The sequence below is a fragment of the Triticum dicoccoides genome, chromosome 2A, assembly GCF_002162155.2.
Source record: "Triticum dicoccoides isolate Atlit2015 ecotype Zavitan chromosome 2A, WEW_v2.0, whole genome shotgun sequence".
Taxonomy (NCBI): Eukaryota; Viridiplantae; Streptophyta; class Magnoliopsida; order Poales; family Poaceae; genus Triticum; species Triticum dicoccoides.
This window is the reverse complement of record NC_041382.1, coordinates 289,001,533-289,015,756: the sequence shown is the minus strand read 5'-3', so window position 1 is coordinate 289,015,756 and position 14,224 is coordinate 289,001,533. Positions and strand designations below refer to the sequence as shown.

At 52.2% G+C, this 14,224-nt stretch overlaps 1 pseudogene; it reads right to left on the bottom strand.

Annotated features, from left to right (window-relative positions):
* Positions 1-280: 280 nt before the first annotated feature.
* Positions 281-14,224, bottom strand: part of LOC119357834 — a 30,639-nt pseudogene continuing 16,695 nt past the window's right edge.

The window sequence follows — 14,224 nt, the reverse complement described above, 5'->3', positions numbered from 1 at the left end:
TTCAAGACAACAGGGGCAACACGAAAACAGTCTTCCAAGGTAGAAATACAAAAACAAGAACAACCGAATTGAAACTTTATCAAGATACCAGCAAAATCTTCAGATAACTTATAGTATTAAAGCATATCCAAAACTATTCTTTTCTCAAAATGTCAATAGAGTTTTGGAGTTGTATTCACAAGACCATTTCAGGTCAGAAATTTGAATTAGTCATCCACAGGAGGGTGGGGTGGGTGGGGGTAGTGAAACTGTACGGCCTGAACCTAATAAAGATGGAAAATTAGTGTGGGCTTATGTTTTCCTTTGGAGGCCTCTCCTTATAACCCCGTTTGTTTTCCTTAGGAGACGCCTTCCCGGGCCCAAAAGGCTTTAGCAAGACCCCCAGCTCCTGAAATCTCTCATGTTGGAGTAACTAGGAACTAAACTCAAGCAAGCCCTTGAGAGCCTTAGCTCTCTGCCTGTATGGCGTTGTGTCGAACCTCTTATGCCTCCAATCACATGACTTTCAAGTGAATTATTGTCGGCACTGAGCAATTTCGGATCATGAGTGTTCGTGTGGCTTTCGCTGTCGCTCCGGAGCACCTAGAAAGTGCATTTGTCCTTGGTGATCGATTGGTCGGTGATAGATGGTGGCAAGAGATTCATGATGGGAAGCAATAGATCTTTAGAGGATGCCAGTGGGTATTCAGCAATTATGTCGATTGGAGGTGCCTTAGCTGAAATATCTGGAGACTTCAATCTGGCACGAATGTCGGCGACTCGCCTCTTCTCATGAGCATTGAACATGCATGGGGAAAGTGATGCTTGCCGCATAGCTTGTCTTGTCTGGTCCACTGAAGCCCTTGATGTGGGAGGTTGCTGGTATCAAAACAAGAAAAGGTTAATGCATAATATTTGATCAAAGCACACACAATGTGTCACACATCCACTACATATAATGCTTCACACATGAACTTCCTACGAAAGGAAGTCTTCAAACTTTGGATGAGATGTTGGATTTTCAGCAAGGGGCGATAAAATGGCACTTCCTTTTGTGGGACTAAAGCTTGGTGAAATATTTGTGATGAAGAATTGATTAGAGCAACTCTAGTAGACCCTTTGAATCGTCGACCCGTATCGCGTGTTTACAGTTTGCGGAAAATGCATTTTGCGGGCTTGCCCGGGATGCGACCGAACAGAACCCGCATAGCGGAACTGTAAAACAGAATATTCGGTTCCGCTACGCGGGTTCTATTCGGCCGCAGCCCGCGTGAGCCCGCAAAACGCGTGGTTTCCAGAATTAACACATATCTCACATATGACAGTAATATGAATTCAAATAATATAAAATGTGAATATTACGTATCCAAATTACAATGATTATTCAAGTCATCAAATAAAACTAACAATTTAATACAACAATTGTTCCGAATACAACAATGATACCGATCACACATGAATTAAATGAAATGAATGTAAAATTGGCTGATGCCTTTGCCAACTGTGCTCAATGCCTTTGGCCATGCCTCTATCAATGGTGCCCAATGAGATCCTCCTGGAGCTGATGATGGGTGTCTACATCTTAAATCTGTCGGTATGTCTAAAGGAATGCTCGTATGCGGTCAGGGTTGATCTCTAGCTGGCTTCACACGACTACCAACATTGTCGTAGAAGAACTCTAAATTCAAGTCCCTCTCATCTTCGATGATCATGTTGTGAAGAATCACACAACATGTCATGATGTTGCTCAGGGTTTTCTTGTCCCAAAAATGAGCAGGACCACGAACAATGGCAAATCTAGTTTGCAAAACCCCGAAGGCTCTTTCTATATCTTTTCGGATAGCCTCTTGCTCCTTTGCAAATTCAATACTAGTTTTGGGCTTTTTGATGCTCTTCACTAATATACAACAAGAGGGGTAAATACCATTTGCAAGATAGTACCTGTCGGGGATATACCCCACGGTATGACCCGACCAGATCTATGACCCGGCCGGACTTGGCGACTCACTGGTGACCCGTCCGGATCTCTCCACTCACTGATGACCCGGCTGGGCCTGGTGACTCATTGGTAACCCGGCAGGCGGGTCAGAGGAGCGACAAGACCCGTTGGCCCAACGGGCGGTTCAAGGAAGGCCGACCCATATTATGGTAGGCCGGCTTAAGATGAAAGGCATAAGGAATATTCCCTTACAAAGGGAGCAAGACTAGAACTCCACTTGTAATAGAATAATCCTAATCCTACTAGGACTAGTCATGTAACCCGCCCCTTCAACATAAATAAGGAGGGGCGGGGCACCCCAAGAGGGAGAAATTCCACAAGTTAGACAAATTAGGGTTAGAAAAACAAGTCTATAGCTCTTGAGTTAGAGCACCCGTGTAATCGTGATCATCATCATCAATATCAATGAAGCAGGATGTAGGCTTTTACCACCACCGTGAGGGGCCGAACCTGGGTAAAACCTCGCGTCTCTCGTCCCACTCAACCCCTCTCAAGCTACCAACTAGATGCGTTGGCCTCACGACTAAGTCCTTTCAACGAGGACATCTGCCGTGACAATTCCACGACAGTTGGCGCCCACCATGTGGCCTGCGCACGGTGGTGTTGAGTTTTTGGAGGGATTTCATGTGACGCCCCCAATTTGACCGTACACTAATCATAAATGCAAACGTGTACGATCAAGATTAGAGACTCACGGGAATATATCACAACACAACTCTACAAATAAAATAAGTCATACGAGCATCATATTACAAGCCAGGGGCCTCAAGGGCTCGAATACAAGAGCTCGATCATAGACGAGTCAGCGGAAGAAATAATATCTGAGTAGAGACATAAGTTAAACAAGTTTGCCTTAAGAAGGCTAGCACAAACTGGGATCCAGATCGAAAGAGGTGCAGGCCTCCTGCCTGGGATGCTCCTAAACTACTCCTGGTCGTCGTCGGCGGCCTGCACGTAGTAGTAGGCACCTCCCGAGTAGTAGCAGTCATCATCGACAATGGCATCTGGCTCCTAGACTCCATCGTTTGGTCGCAGCAATCGGGTATATAAAGAGGGAAAAAGAGGGAGCAAAGCAACTGTGAGTACTCATCCAAAGTACTCGCAAGCAAGGAGGTACACTACATATGTATGCATTGGTATCAAATGAAACATGGGTAGCATATGTGGACCGAACTGCAGAAAGCCGGAATAAGAGGGGGATAGCTAGTCCTATCAAAGTCTATGCTTCTGGTAACCTCCATCTTGCAGCAGAAGAAGAGAGTAGATGGTAAGTTCACCAAGTAACATCGCATAGCATAATCCTACCTGGTGATCCTCCCCTCGCCGCCCTGTGAGAGAGTGATCACCGGTTGTATCTGGCACTTGGAAGGGTGTGTTTTATTAAGTATCCGGTTCTAGTTGTCATATGGTCAAGGTACAACTCCGGGTCATCCTTTTACCGAGGGACACAACTATTTGAATAGATCAACTTCCCTGCAGGGGTGCACCACATTTCCCAACATGCTTAACCCCCTTTGTCCACACACACTTTTCTAGGTCATGCCCGGCCTCGGAAGATCAGCACGTCGTAGCCCTATCTAGGCACAACAGAGGGGTCAACATGCCGTTCTAAATCCTATGGCGCAGGGGTCTGGGCCCATCGCCCATTGCACACCTGCACGTTGCATACGCGGCCAGCGAGCAGACCTAGCCTCCCTTATACAAGAGTAGGCGTTCCAGTCCAACCCGGCGTGCGCCGCTCAGTCACTGACGTCATGAAGGCTTCGCTTGATACCATGACGTCGAGTGCCCATAACTGTTCCCGCGTAGTTGGTTAGTGCGTATAGGCCAGTGGTCAGACTCAGATCAAATACCAAGATCTTGTTAAGCGTGTTGTGTTGAAATAACCGCGGACATCGACCAGGGCTAGGCCCACCTCTCTCCTAGGTGCTCTCAACCTACCATGTCGCTCCGCCACAAGGATCCACTCAGAGGTCGTCGGGACAAACGTCCTTTTGGACCCAATCCGTGAATCACTCGCGGGTACTCTACGAGCCGACCCGACTTTAGTCACCACAAGTATCATATATAATATATAATTATATACCCGAGATCACCTCCGGAGTGATCACGGCCCGATAGTATAGCATGGCAGACAGACAAGAATGAAGGGCCACTGATTGTAAACTAGCATCCTATACTAAGTATTTAGGATTGTAGGTAAGGTTCAATAACTGTAGCAACAATCACATGCTATGCATCAGGATAGGGTTAACGGAAATCAGTAACATACTACACTACTCTAATGCAAGAAGTAGAGATAAGAATAGGCGATATTTGGTGATCAAGGGGGGGGAGCTTGCCTGGTTGATCTGGCAAGAAAGAGGGGTCGTCAACAGCGTAGTCGATCGGGGCACCAGCAGTGGTGTCAGTCTCATAGTCTACCGGAGAGAAGAAGGGGAAGAAACAATGAATACAATGCAAACAGATGCATAACGATGCATGACATGACAATGAGCGGTGCTAGGTGTTCCCTAACGCTGTAGGAGGTGATATCGGCGAAGGGGGGAAACATCGGGGAAAGTACTCCCGGTGTTTTACATTTTCAGACAGATGATTCAGAGGGGAAATGTTACATGTTTGCTATGCTAGGGATGCATGGCGGACGAACGGGCTGCGTATCCGGATACGTCTCATTGTTCTGAGCAACTTTCATGAACAAAGTTTTTCCATCTGAGCTATGGTTTATTTTATATTGATTTTAAAAGATTTAAATTATTTTTAGCATTTATTTAATTATTTTAATTCAACATTATCCAGAATGGTGTTTGCTGACGTCATCATGACGTCAACAGTCAACAGGGTTCATACGTCAAACTGACGTGTGGGTCCCGTTCGTCATTACTAGACTAACTAATCACGATTAATTAGCTTAATTAGTTGTTTAGTTTAATTAATCAAAATTAATTGAGTTGATTATTATTATTATTATTATTTAATTCCTTTTTTAAACGTTCTCAGGGGCTTGGCCCACCAGCCATTGTCACAGGGGGCGGGGTCCAGCTGTCATGGGTCCATGTGGCCTTAGCGGGCAAAGGGGAAGCGGGCGCTCGGCGCGGTTGCGGGCGCCCTGACGGGCACGTGCCCGAGAGGACGGACCCGGGCGGCGTCACGACTGCCGGGTGCAGCGGGTGGCCGGCGGAGGCCGCGGGCCACGCACGGCCAGCGAAGCCAGAGCTGGGCGGAGCTGGGGCGCGATGGTGAGCGAGGCCACGCGGGGCGAGCTGGGCGTGCGGTGAGGCTAGAGGTGGTGGCGCAGGGGCGTGCGCGAGGGGCTGCGGGATGAGGACGGTGGGCGAGGCCTGGCGAGGTCAAGCGGGATAGCAGGGGGGCGCGAGCGCTCACGCCCGACAAAGGCCGTCGGGAGCAGCGGGCGATGCGGGCATGGTCGGGCGGAGGCCGGCGGGGGGCGCAGTAGGGCGTGGGAAGGTGCGGGAGCCGTGGTGAGCGCGAGCGCGGGAAAGCGTGCGCGTGCGTGCGAGGTGGGACACAGGATGGTGGTCGGGCGCGGCGATGCGGAGCAGCAGCAAACCGATGCGGGAGCGAGGCGAGCAACGTTGCCGTGTGGTGTGGCGTGGCCAAGGAAGACGGGCGCGCGGCGCGGTCGTTGCGGGGGGCGAGGCAGGGAGCGGGAGCAGCATGAGCGGCGAGTGTGCGAGTGTGGACGCGGCGGCGGATCCGCCAGGGAAGAACAGGGGAATGGAAGGGGGGCTCACATAGCCCTGTAGTTGAGCGAGGTGTGCTCGGGGAGGAGGACGACGAGGCGACGATGACGGTGGGCGGCTCCGGCGAAGCAGTGGAGGGACGAGGCGGCGACGGTGCGGCGTCGGGGCTCGGGGTGCCGCGGGGTCGAGCCCCCGATCCAGCTCGTGTCAAGGGGGCGGGCACTGTGCGGGAGGAGTCGGAGAGGCTGGCGGTGGCGACGGGCGGCGTGGCTGGGGCCGCGCCGGGATGGGCGCCTGCGGCGGAGGCATGGGACCGGGCTCCTCCCCGATCCAGGCGAGTGGGAAGGGAGACACGAGGGAAAGAGTGGGGGTCGTGGGGGAGAGGATCTGGGGGAGAGGGGGATAGGGTTCCGTCGGGTGTGGTGTATAGGCCAGGGGAGCGGGGGGAGGGGAGGAGTGGGCCGGGCTGTGGGGTGGCATGGTAGCCCTGTTGGGCCGAAGGGCCCAGGGGAGGGGGGTCTCTCTTCGTTCTTTTTTTTGTTTTGTTTTTGTTTTACTTTTCCTTTTTACCGTTTTATTTTATTTTCTATTTATTTTAGTTTTGTAAAATATATAATTTGTTTCTAAAATAGTTACTACTTATGCTAATGCCACAATAACTTGGGCTCCCAAATAAATTAGTTTAATATTTTATATATTACAAAAAGTATTTGATTATTGGTTATAGCTACTAATTTGATTAGTTTAGTGCATTTAAACATTTTATGAAAACTTGTTTTCTCCACCAATATATCTTGTGAATTATTTGTGGGAATAAGAACATTTTAGTTTTGACTTTTTGAAAACTTTTGTTGTTTGCCATATTTTTAAATTTGAATTTGAATCGGTTTTTAAACTAACACGAGATTAGCAACAAAAATTGAGGTGACATGGCATCATTAGCAGAGGTTCACTGTAGCTTAAATATCCGGGCGTCACTTTTCATCTAGGGATCAATGGGCTCGCAAATTTTGTCAGTTTAGGAAGATCCGGCAGGTTCATTGTTTGGTGGTCGAGAGCATGATTAACTTTGGAGCTGGCAGTACAAGGTTTGAGATCACAAGAAGCTAGGGTTCCATGCGTGTTGCCGCACGCGGCCTGTTTGTCCACCCGTTTGAGGAGGGTTGATTTCCATCAAAACAGCCAGTATTACGATCCAGCGGGACGGAGACCGACTCCGCTATTTTATTGCCGTTTTGGTACAAGAGCTGGTGCATGTGAAATTTGGATGCACAGCAGTTGACATAGGTGGATTCACTTCAAATCACGAGGCTGCTGCCTTGCTGCTGTTACCATGCGCTACATCCAAATATCAGATCAGAACCAGTACTAGGTACTGGTGGCCGGTTTAGTACTCACGTAGAGGCATTGAAAAAATTTGATATACCAGTTAATTAGGAACAAACCTATCTTGCTGAGCCGCCCGGCCGCTCCTCCTTCTGCTACGCCGCTCCGCCTTGCTGCTATTGAACCGCCCTGACCGAGGGCAACCCGCGAACCGCCGCCTGGACCCCACCTCGGGTGTCTCCTTCTTCCGTAAGCTGCAATATCAAATCGCCATTCCAGACGAACCGCCTCCGCGCGCGCCGGCTTACCGCCAGCACCCGCTCCCTTGTCATCTTCTTGTAAAACGATATGTTTTGGGAAACTGCACGACACCCTAAACGGTTGTGGCTATCTCATATATATAGAAGTACCAAGAGGTACAATACATGATGTATACAGATAACTACGCATATACAGTCTAACACCCTTCCTCAATCTTAACTATGGCCTGAAGTACAAAGCAAGTTAAGATTGCGCCTACAACCTACAAACTGCGGCTGTGGAAGAGGCTTCGTGAAGATGTCAGCAAGTTGATCCTTGGAAGAGATGAACTTGATACGAAGTAGCTTCTGTGCAACACGTTCCCGAACAAAGTGATAATCAACTTCGATGTGTTTCGTCCGAGCATGAAATACAGGATTAGATGAAAGGTATGTGGCTCCTATGTTATCACACCAAAGGACTGGAGGCTGAGCTGTAGAGACTCTCAATTCTCGTAATAAGGACTGTACCCATATGAGCTCCGCTGTGGCATCGCCAACCGCCTTGTACTCGGCTTCAGTACTGCTGCGAGACACTGTAGCTTGCTTGCGAGCATTCCAGGCGATCAAGTTAGGTCCAAAGAAGACCGCATATCCCCCCGTGGATCGCCTATCATCAGGACTACCAGCCCAATCCGCATCTGAGAAGGCCGAAAGCTCACAAGCTGGTGCAGGCTGAAGGAGCAACCCATACGAGGCAGTGAGACGGACATAGCGAAGAATACGCTTCACTGCTGACCAATGAGACGTCGTGGGTGCATGAAGATACTGACACACACGGTTAACTGCATAGGAGACATCCGGCCTGGTGATAGTGAGGTATTGCAGACCTCCAACGAGACTGCGGTACTCAGTAGCATCAGTAGAAGAGAGAGGGTCTCCATCAAAGGCAGACAACCGATCAGTCGCAGACATCGGAGTGGCAATAGGTTTACACTTCAACATACCCGCGCGCCGCAGCAAGTCCAGAGAATACTTCTTCTGAGTAAGAGTCAACCCATCAGATGATCGCGAGACCTCCAGAACAAGGAAATAGTGCAGAGCACCTAAGTCCTTGACAGCAAAATCATCATTGAGCGCAGTCACAAGACGATCAGCAGCAACATCGGAGGAACTGATCAATATGATATCATCAACATAGACCAGAAGATACATCGTAACCTCAGGACACTGAAGGAGAAACAAAGAGGTGTCAGCTATGGAGGGAACAAACCCAAGAGCCCGAAGAACTGAGCCAAGACGCGTATGCCATGCACGAGGAGCCTGTTTTAGTCCGTACAACGCCTTGACAAGACGACAGAGATGCTGAGGACGTGCAGGGTCAACGAAACCTGGGGGCTGGTGCATATAGACCTCCTCCTCAAGAACACCATGGAGGAAGGCATTCTGCACATCAAGCTGACGAAGAAACCATCCTCGAGTAACAGCCAGAGAGAGCAGCAAATGAATAGTTGTAGGTTTGATAACTGGACTGAATGTGTCTTCATAATCAAGACCATATCTTTGTTTAAAACCCTTTGCTACTAACCGCGCCTTGTAGCGTTCAATGGAACCGTCAGCATGTCTCTTAACCTTGAAGACCCACTTGGAGTCAATGATATTAACACCAGAAACAGGGGGAACAAGTTGCGAGGCATGATTTTTTAATAACGCCTGAAACTCATGTTCCATCGCAGCTCGCCAGTGAGGAATCCCGAGAGCAGCCTCAAAATGATGTGGCTCAGCTATAGGGTCAGCAGTAGCATGAGCAACACAAGCGGCAAGCCACGCAATAGTTCCGTCTGTGCGCTCCTTTGGGCGAAAAACTCCATTCTGACTGCGTGTGCAGGGGCGGAGCGTAACAGCTGCAGGCAGAGCTGATGAGACCTGGCTCAACTCAGTCGACAGAGGCGACGTCGAGCCTGCAGAAGCTGGCGACACGGAGCCAGACGAAGAGTTGCCAAGCGGCGTCGGGCTGGGCGGAAACGGCTCACTGGGAGCCGGGACAGCCGCCGCCGAGCCGAGCGAAGCGGTCGCTCGTGGGGAGACCACCGGGCCAGGCGAGCCAGGCGGAACGGTCGCGCGCGTGGGGACCATCGGGCCGGGCGAGCCAGGCGTAGTGGTCTCGCGCGTGGGGACCATCGGGCCAGGCGGACTGGCCACCCGTGGTGCTGGCGGGGGCGCAGCATGTGCGGCCATACCAGGCAGGCCCACCCGTGGTGCGGCGGGCGCAGCATGCCCGCCCGTACCAGGCGGGGCAAGGGCGTCGGGCGGGGCAGGGTCGGGTTGATGGGTTTGACCCGATATGCATGGCCCATGCACACGATCAACATCTCCTCCGTGATCGTCATCCGACACCTGATCAGTAAGGAGCTCGAGCCGGGCACCACGTCCAATACCTGCAGCATGGTTAGGAAGTAGCATAGGAGCATGTACAACATCTACAAATTGATCAGGCGAAGGTGTGGTGGAGTGCATAGGTGGTGTCGGAGTAGTAGAGTTGTCCGGAAGTGCATGGAAAGGAAATACACTCTCATCGAACACGACATCACGAGATATGTAAACTCGATTGGTGGGAACATGAAGGCACTTGTACCCTTTGTGGAGAGAACTATACCCGAGAAAACACACAGTTTTGACCGAAACTCTATCTTGTGTTTGTTGTATGGACGAAGGTGAGGCCAGCAAGCACATCCAAAGACTTTTAGAAAAGTGTAATCTGGGAGTTCATTGAGCAGGAGTTCAAGAGGAGTTTTCATTTTCAGAAGTCGTGTGGGAAGCCTATTTATCAAGAAACAAGCTGTTGAAAAAGCATCACTCCAAAACCGAAACGGAATGGAGGCATGAGCCAGTAGGGTAAGGCCAGTCTCTACGAGATGACGATGCTTACGTTCAGCGGTACCATTCTGCTGATGTGTATGAGGACAAGACACACGGTGTGAGATCCCAAGCTTATTAAAGAATGAATTGAGGTTGTGATATTCACCCCCCCAGTCAGACTGAACATGAATAATCTTATGCTTAAGGAGACGCTCAACATGTGCTTGAAACTGGATAAAAACATCAAACACATCAGACTTGCGTTTAATAAGATAAAGCCAGGTAAACCGACTATAAGCATCAATAAAACTAACATAGTAATTGTGGCCACTAACAGACGTTTGAGCATGACCCCACACATCAGAAAAAATAAGCTCAAGAGGGTGCTTGACAACACGACTCGACTCTGAAAACGGAAGTTGGTGACTCTTGCCTTGCTGACAGGCATCACAGATAGTTTCAACAATTTTATTAGACACAACTGGAAGCTCATAACGATGCAGAACATGACGAACTATCGGAGCAGCAGGATGACCAAGGCGCGCATGCCAGTGTGTAGGCGACACACGAACACCACTGAAGGCTTGGAGAGGACTCGGTGTAGGAAGTAGGCGCGGCGTATCAAGCGCGTATAGACCATGGCGCAGATGACCGCTAAGTAGAACATCCCTCGTGTCCCGATCCTTGATAAAGAAACGAAACAGATGAAATTCAGCAAGGACATTATTATCATGTGTAAGTTGAGGAACAAACAACAAACTACGTGTAGCAGAAGGAACTCTAAGAACATTGGAAAGATGCAATTTTCTCGAGTTGTGTGCAAGAAGTGAGGCCTGACCAACATGTGAGATGCGCATACCTGCTCCACTGGCGGTGTGAACCTGATCATGACCTCGGTATGTCTCCTGAGTGGAGAGTTTCCCCATCTCGCTCGTCAGGTGGTTGGTAGCACCCGTGTCCATGTACCATGTCGGATCAATTGAGTAGGACGGGGTGAGCCCGTGCTCATGACATGTCACTGCAGCAGCGGCCTGCTTCTCATTCCCTTTGCCGTTGTTGCCAAGGCCAAGGAAGTCCTTCTTGTAGTAGCGATGACAGCGAGAGGCGATGTGACGCTCAAGGCCACAAGTTGGCAGGCCTGCAGAGTGCCACAACATGGGCAGCTGGCGACCGGGCGGGCACCGCCAGTGATGGATGGCGGCTGAGCAGACCGCGGAGCCTGCTGAGACGAGGATGCCTGCTTGCCACCAGGCGGGAATGGCTTCTGCGATTTACCGTGGGTCGCGGCGTTGGCAGAGGCGAAGCTCAGGGAGGCACGGCGCGCCTTGATGCGCTCTTCGCGACCGAGGAGGCGCGCATAGAGCTCACGAGGCTGAAGGGGAGCGTCGCGACCGTGAACATTCTCAATGAGATTATCATAGTCGTCGTCAAGTCCGTTAAGAACATGAGTGGTGAAGTCCTCGGGAAGAAGCGGCTGCCCGATCGAGGCCAGTGTGTCAGCGAAACCGGTCATCTTGTTGAAGTAGTCCGTGATGCTGAGGTCACGGAGCTTAGTCTCGCCCAACTCGGTGTGTATAGAATGAGCACGCGCCAGAGACTGAGAGGCGAAACTGGTGTGTAGCGCCGCCCATGCATCGCGAGACGTGGCGGCGAAAATAACCAGCGACGAGACGCTCGGAGTGAGCGAAGACTGGATGGCGGAGAGGATGGCCTGATCCTGAGCCACCCACGTGTGATACGCGGGATGATATGGCGGCGGGCACGGGAGGGATCCATCCACATATCCCTCCAAGTAGCAGCTTCGAAGGAGAGGTAACACCTGAGCACGCCACGACAAATAATTGTCCGGCGAAAGTTTTCAGCGGGAGTAGATGTGAGAAGTAGAAGGGTGACGACGCCATGGCATGATCCGTGTGAACGGACGGATGTGACGCGGGCACGGCACCATCGTACATCTGCGACGAGTAGGCGCCAGGCGGAGCAGCAGTATGCGCACCGTACGGAGGTGCGGCAGGCCCCCCGTAGGGCATGGTAGACACAGCTCCATAGGACAGCGGTGGCGCGGGGCGCCGTATACTGTTGCGGAGGCAGCGTTCCGGAGGAAAACGCGGGCCACGCGGATGACGGCGGCGGCGCTGCACCATAGTACCCTGGAGTGGCGCTGCACCATGGGGCGCTGCAGGAGCACTTGATCGGGGAGCCAGCGACGGAGGTGCGCCCTGGAGTGGCGCTGCAGGGGCACCCGATCGGGGCTGCATGCCCTGGATCGGTATAGCCGGAGGAGCCCCGTACATGGGCGGGACACCATACGCAGGTGCCGATGGGGCGCTGTACTGCGGGACAGCGTACGCAGCTAGATTAGCGGGCACAGGACCGCCGTAGGCCGACGGAACGTCGGGATTGATCGAACCACCGTAGAAGGTCAATGGAGGTAGATCGCCCATCACCTCAGATCCAATCGGGGAGCCAGGAAGAACGGCTCCGGGGGACTGGGCCTGCCACACCGTCGTAAGCGGGCGAGAGGCGAGGAAGGGCGAGACAGAGGCCGGCGCTGCGGCGGCGGTAGCCCGAACGGCGGCGCCGGCGGCGTATGCAGCGGAAGACATCGTAACCTAAACTGATATCATGTAAAATGATATGTTTTGGGAAACTGCACGACACCCTAAACGGGTGTGGCTATCTCATATATATAGAAGTACCAAGAGGTACAATACATGATGTATACAGATAACTACGTATATACATTTTAACACTTCTGCCATACGTCGCGGCCGCCGTGAGTCGCTGCCCTCACTTCGCCTTAACCCGCCGTGGTTGACCCACCGTGGTCGATCCGTCGTTGCTCCGACCGAGTCAAACCGACCTGCTACCGCCTACTCCAAGCTGTCGTCGACTTGCCTCTTCTACGGCGAGTCACCACCAAACTGTGCCCGGCCTCATCGTTCACCACCATCACCTTGAGCCGCCTCTCCTTGTTGTGTCTCCGAAGCCTTTTTCAGTTCCAGGCAGGCCTCAAACTACTTGGCCGGTTGTCAACTAGTATAGCCTTGAGCTGATGGGCTTCGCCTTCGCCTTCCGCCGGCGCTGGCTTCCGTGGCTGTTTCAGCGCTGCCTCACACCACCACCTCAGGAGCTCCATCGTTGAGTCGCCTCGGCCGAGCAATCTTACGGCGGCATCACTCGCTCTATGAATCGCCGCGCACCTAATGGCCGGCCGGCCGTCTTCCTTGCTGGCATCACTTCTGAGCCACCGCTGTGGGTCGTCGCCTCCGAGCCTCAAGTTTCTAGCTCCCGCGGCCTCACTTGCCATCGGGACAAACCTCTAATTCTGGATACGCTAAACCGCCGCGTCGGATCAACTCCGCCCAGCGTAATCAGATCAAAACGACCACCATGGCCTCTTGTCTGAGTCACTGTCGTGCCTCGCTTCCCATCCGAGTCGCCATTGGGCCTTGCCTCCCCTGAATCGCCATCGCCTCCGCCTCGTTGCTTCGTTAGTATAAGTACGACTTGAAGGGGGACTCTGGGTTCATTTCTGTTTTCAATCCGAGCCACGGCCAGTCCGCCTCGTTCCTATGGCACAGAGCCGCCCCCGGCCTTGGCCACACACCGCCCTCACCGGAGTAGGTCTTTGAGCCACCATCCAGGGCCTTGAGCCGGTTTTCTGTAGAAACTTAAAACCCCGCCTCCGAGTGGCCTACGAATTCAGCGACCTCGTCTCTGCTTCTAAGTCGCCCAAGGCCTAACTGCAGTTCAAAGATCGAGTCACCCCGCAGCCGTGATCTTGACCCGTACTTTTTCTCGCCGGGTGTGTCCTCCCTGTAATGACCTTGAATTGCCTCCTCCTCACTGTTGCGGGTTGGTCTGAGCTAAACCGCCACCATGGATTTGCCTCGCGGCAGCCGTCAAGCCGCACCGTGAGCAACGTGCCGTCTCTACGACATCAAGTTGCCTCTGCTCGTGAGCCGCCGCCCGCACTCCTCCAACCTGCCTCGCTCTGCCTCGCTAGGGGACACCACACCCGCAACCATGCCAACCTGCCGGCGCCGTGACTACACCGCTCCAAGTCACCGCCGGCCTGCGGGTCGCCTCTCACGGGTGTCTGCCTCAGGCGTGGC